Here is a 6318-nt window from a genome sequence, read left to right on the forward strand (position 1 = left end):
GCAATGTTAAGTATAACAACAAATGTAGAAACTTTCCATAACTGTGTGTTCTGGGAGCACTTTACATGGAATAGAATACGAGAAAATAGCAAATGCTCCTTATGTTATGTGGGCCTGGCCTAAAGTCAGTGGAAAGACTCCTATTAACATCAGTGGATTTTAGATCAGGCCTTATGACTTCCTCTTTCACCAGTACTACATTTGCAAAGCTTAAAGAAAAGGACTAGTCTCTGAGTCCTTGTTCTTCATGCTGTATGCTACAAGTGGTCCCACTGTAGTCAACAGGATGAGAAATCAATGTGAATACTCAGTGTAAGGTACTACACAGCACTGTATGGGTGGAAAAATTGGGCCAGTGTGACTTTTGTCCCTAACAAGGGTTGCTCTCCACTTGAATGTTCACCAATAAGGTTATTGAGGGGGATAGGGTATGTGGGCAGGAGGGCATTTGAGGTGAAGTGTGTGTGGTTAGGATACAAAGCAGGTTTTGGGGTCCCAATAGGAGAAAAATTGAATTAATTATTTCCTGAGGAGAAATAATAAGAGTAATGGTGGATCTAGGCCCCTGTAGCCCCTCTGGGCACAAAGGGCCCCCCATTGCCTTCAGTCAGGGAGTAGGGCGTAGGGCCTGGAAAAGCCAGCCCCGTGTGTGTGTGTGTGGAGGGGGGGAAGCATACAGCTCTAGTTTCTCCTTATCCCACAGTTTCCTGACTGCTGGCACCCAAAGGTTCCTCCTACAAGACCAGTGGTGCTTGGTGCCTACTGGGAATCTTTGTGTTGGAGATCAGTAAATTGGCATGGTCTGCAGAAAGCTGGGAGGAGACTGTCTGAAAGTGGGTGGTGTTAGTGCTGCTGTTCTTGGAGCTGCAGAGAGTGTAGCTTGTTGATTCAGCAGCCCTTGATGTTGCTCATAACGAAAGACTGCAAGCTCGGTTTGGTGGCGAAGGCTCAGCCAGGTTTATTTTCGACAAGGCACAGTCCTAGCGCCTGGCTCAGTGGTTACAGGGTATTAACACATGTATGCCTGCAACAAGGTATTAGCTCGCTCAACATGATATCGTCCCCTAGGCCAATACAAAGATGCCCCTCCTTCCACTCTCCTTTCATATATTGATACAAACAAGTTATATATTCCATTCCATATGTTAGCTACCCTCCTTGTACCTGCTAGTTCAATCCTCATCTATTATCCTGTCATTTCTTTCTTATTTTACAAGGGATCTGTGTGTTCCTGTACTCTCTAGGAATTTGTTGATGTGGTTACTTGAGAGTTCAGGGTGCAGTGTACCATCCGTTCAGGTCAGGAATGTGCTTACTTGGGTAGCTGATACCTAGTGTGTTAGTATTCTGCCAAGGCCTACTTTGGTTCATACTTTTAGCTATCCCTAGGGCTCCAGCAAGGCCTACACTGGGGACCCTAGGCTGAGGCAAGGGAAAGAGGACTGGGATGGGGAGGGGACAGAATGCAACACTGGTGAACAGTCAAGCTACTTCCTGAGGGAAGGCAATTAGTGATCTCCTTCCTGGACTGAGGCTCTGCTTTGGGAGGAAAAACGCCCACGATGGTCCACCTGGCAAGAGAGTGACTCTCCTGTTGTGCCATTTTTAACTGAGCCAGAGAGAGAATCCCTCCAGGCCACCTGGCCTGTGGCAAAGGAAAAGGTGGGATTAAGGAAGCACCAGTGAAATGTTGAACTGTCCCCTGAGGGGTGGTCATTAATTCCTCCTCCCACTCCTGGGATGAAGGACCTGCTTGTGGAAAGAGACCCTGCTCTCCTCCTTCCACCATGGCCTGTCTAGAACTGAGCTAGACAACCGCCCCCACCTCCCCTGCACTTCCAGGCTGCTGGGACTGAGGGGAGGGAAATGGTGGGGGGGAAAGGTAGCATGAGGAAAATCAATGACTTTCCATCTCATCTGGAGCAGCTAGTGACCTCTCCCAGAGCAGAGAAGTGCTGCCCCCCCCCAAGGGTGCCCTCCTAGTCACCACTGGTGAGCAGGGCCCCCCACATCTCAATATCCCCTCAGTCTCTTCTCTGCTATTAATTGTGAGAAGATCCCTTACCTAGTCACACCTGAGGAGTTGGGGCCTAGTCGGGTGGCTGAGGGGACAATGAGAAGATCACCCTCTCCTGTCCTCTCTGAGGAGCCAGATCCCCTGAGAGGCAGCATTACAGGGCCCAGTCCTGAGCACACTGCCTTATCTTCAGGGATGCTGCAAGATGCCATGAGGCTGGATCAGATAGCTGGAGAGACTCTCACAATTGGGTTACATTTCAGGGAAGTGACCTGCTCAGTGTGGGGGTGGGCCTGTGCCCCAGGTGGCAGTGGATTGCCTGAAGTGTTCCAGGAGCCATTCCGTATCAGGGTAGTCAGTCTCATGGGGCATTCCCAGTCTTCAGAATAATAGAAATTTCAAGTAAATGTATACCAGAATCTCTCTACCAATAGCTCTGTATATACCTGGCTATGTGAGTTGTGATCTTTTCACCTGTCACAAGTTAAGCATAATTAGGGAGACTCTTTGGAAGTCTAAGGAACACTTAGATGCTGTGGAAAGTAGTACTGATGGTTCAGTAAGAGGCACTTTGCTCTCTGAACTGGAACTGAACCAATCCTCCAGGTTGTAACTTCAGAGTAACTGCATAGTACCTACCTAAATGACCCCAGCAATTTTAGTTGGATATGTTATTCCTCAATTCCTCTCCTAAAGTGTTCCTTTGTGTTCTCAGACTAGGAAGAAAAAGATGTTGGAGGGACTACTTCAAAGACAGCCTTTATCACAAATGTTATTGTCTGATAAGCGAATACAGTTCTCGTATAGTTTGTATGCCCATACCTAATTAGCTGTATCCATTCATCCTGAAGTTAATAGATTGTTGCTGGCACCCAGTGCCAGAGGCGAACAACAGCAGGGGTTCGTTACCCGGTATGCATCACTCAATAATCACAACGGAGTGGAGAAGCAGAAAAGTTTATTTGCAGCTGCAAACAAGGTACAGGGAGAATAGAATCTCAAATCCTGCACACCAAGCAGGAAGTTACACAGGCTTTTATATATCCTTTCTTCAGCATACTTATCCAATAGCAAGCTGCCCTAAGTATCCATATAGCCAGCCAATCCAGTTACCAATCCAGTTCCCTTATTCTCTGTACCATGTGTTAAACCATACATAAAGCTGCTTTATTCAGCATTGTTCTTCCATATCTGCCCTGTTTGGCCTTGTTTAGTTTCAGGCAGTCTGACTCTGCAACATATTGTTGCAGATCCTCAGCATAACTGCTGCGAGTGCCTCCAGGCAGGGGGGGCCCAAGGACACTTGGGCCTAGTGTGAGGGGGCTTCATCGACACTCGTGGTCTTCCATCCCCTCGAGTTACCTAGTGGCCATGCCCAGTGTCCCCAACAAGATGATGCAATTGGCTGCTTATGTTGGAGCCACAAGAGAATTTGTCAAAGTAATGGGCTGGGTTGGTGTTATTTACAAGGATGTACGTGGGAGGCCAGTTTTCATTTTCAAATGAAAATAAATGAACCTAGCATTTTTAAGGGTAGATCTGCAGCTTGTCTAATAGTCAGAGCACACAACGAACTTTGTCCAAGTCAGGTTTTTGGATGACTTGGGCTGCTGCATGATAGGGTTTTCCTATTCTGAGAGTTGCTGTGGTTTATCGCAGGTCATATCAGAGGTGGCTGCATTTCAGTGGTGGATGGGAATGAGTATGTGTGTAACTCTTTAAAATCCTTTGAGTTGAAAGGCATAATACAAATGTACGATTACTACAATTAAGGGAAGGCAGGACTGTACATTTAGTGTGTGGTGACATGCACCTCTAAGACCACCTACATTTTTACCAGACCTGAAGCTGGAAAGTTTTGCTTTATCCACCTCTGCTTTCTGCCCAATCACCTGGCTTGATTCAGGTCTCTGGGAGTTGAGAGGGAGGCAAGGTCTTAAGATCTATCATCCAAGAGTTCAACAAAGCCTTCACACTGGGATGAAGAAGAGAGGATACTTGTGTGCTGAGTGGAGTAGAGGAAAAAGCCTCTATTCAGTTTTCAGGGGTAGTAAGTGACTAAGTCGTAGTCTTTGTCCTTCTAATCCCTTGGCTGTGGGTGTTTATGGTATCTCCTTCTGACTCTTTGGTATTGCAAACAGTAAGTATTTTCTTTCTAAGGCCCAGAGTTCACACTGTATTTTTTTGCTAGTAGCTACTGAGTATACTTGTTGCTTTCTGGTGCTCCCTATAAGATACCCCAGAACAGGCAGGGCTTGGAATATTTCCCAGACTAAATTTTAAATATAATAGAGGTAGCTAAAAGAGCTTAAAGTGAGCAGATGGAAATGGAGAGGTTGTTCTCCTTTTCCTTCCCTTCCTTTACCTTTCTGTTCTGCCCTTTTTGTCTGTTCCTTCCTTATTTTTGCAGGGTGGGGAAGAAAAAAATCAATAAAATGTAAATAAAAGGGTGGATCAACCTTTGGTTAGTAGGTGTCTAGTAAATTAGAAGCAACATTCCCCAACTGCTGGAAGAAAGAAAGAGCTTGCTTACAGCCCTGCCTAAACACAGCTGTTGCACCAGTTTAGTTTAAATGTATTTACTTAAACTGGTGCAAACTCCTTAATTCAATTCACAACTGGCTTTTATTGATTTTTTAACTTGAAGTGGATTCTCTCACCTCTCAAAAAATCAGAAGAGACAATACTGCTGTATACTTAGGGTCTAAGCCTGTAGCCCATATTCATGAGTAGTCTTTACTCATATGTTAGTACCACTGAAATCAATGGGAAATCTCACATGAATGGCTACTTGTGTAAATAAGGCCTGCAGGAGCAGACTCTTTGTCTCAAAAACATTAAAAGAGGCCAACCAAACAAAAACCCAAGAGAGATGCTTTGTCCATACTGGCAATAAACCAGTGCTGACTGAAATAGCAGTTTGTTATATTGATAAGTCCACTTGATTTTTTTCTTCTTTCATGAATTGTTGAAGGAAGACGATGTGATCATCTAGTTCTGAGTCATAAATTCTACTGTATACAGTTTGAGATGGTTTGGAAAGATGAAGACAATACTTCCACCCAGTTTTATAATCTAAGTTTCTACTTGGTTCAATAAACCATTTTACAAACCATTAGGGCCAATAAACCATTTTACTTGGTTCAATAAACAGCCATTTACAAACTATTTATATAAAAACAATCCTCTAACAAACTTTCACCTCTCGGAAAACATCTGGTGTAATTCTCAGAAGCCTTGTGTACTAAGAAAGCAGATCCTTAAATAATACAAGATCTTTTCAAGCATTCTTAAAACTACAATACCCACCTGGGGAAGTGAGGAAACAGACTGACAGAGTGAGACGGGTACCCAGAAATCGCCTACTACAGGACAGGCCCAACAAGGAAAATAACAGAACACTACTGGCCATCACGTACAGCCCCCAGCTAAAACCTCTCCAGCACGTTGTCACCGATCTACAACTTATCCTGGAAAATGATCCCTCACGTTCACAGACCTTGGGAGGCAGGCCAGTCCTCGCTTACAGGCAGCCCCCCAACCTGAAGCAAATACTCACCAGCAACTACACACCACACCACAGAAACGCTAACCCAGGTAACAATCCCTGTAGCAAACCTTGTTGCCTACTCTGTCCCCATATCTACTCTAGCGACACCATCAGGGCTCTAGAGACAGAAGTTAGACTTACTAGATAGTAATGGTCACGTCTCTTTTCTTGTTTGAAGACTGGTACAACATTTGCTTTCTTCCCAATCTTCTGTAAATTAATCCAATTTTTCCATGACTTTCCATGATCATTTCACTTCCTTGGTAAGGACACTAAATTAATTCCCTTGATGTGGGTCATCCAGTCTGGCTGAACTGTTTACAATGATGCTTTTTTAGCAAGCTTTTACCACCTCTTTATCAATAGCTATTTTACAAGGTCTTCGTTGCTTCCTAAACATCCAGTCTTGTTTTCTTTCTCAAGAAAAGAGACTTAGATTCTGATCCCATTGACTTCAATCGGCTTTGGATCAGGGCCATAATCAACCTGAAATCTAGTCAACCAAAATAAATACAGGTACTTTACCTGCTTGAGTCCCCCCGCCCCCCACCTGTGATTTTTATTTTTACAGTTCAATTTTCCTGTTTCTTGTAAAATCTTTCCTTTGTTGCAATATGAAAGCCCCTCAGGAATAGGGGAAACTGATGAAGTATAGCCCTTGTGCTAGTGAATCCTGGTGCAAGACTGACGAGTTCAGACTGAGTCACCTAAGTAACCTTGAAAATGTTTGACTATCTGGGGGAAAATAAGA

Source organism: Chelonia mydas, chromosome 15 (assembly GCF_015237465.2).
Source record: "Chelonia mydas isolate rCheMyd1 chromosome 15, rCheMyd1.pri.v2, whole genome shotgun sequence".
Lineage (NCBI taxonomy): Eukaryota > Metazoa > Chordata > Testudines > Cheloniidae > Chelonia > Chelonia mydas.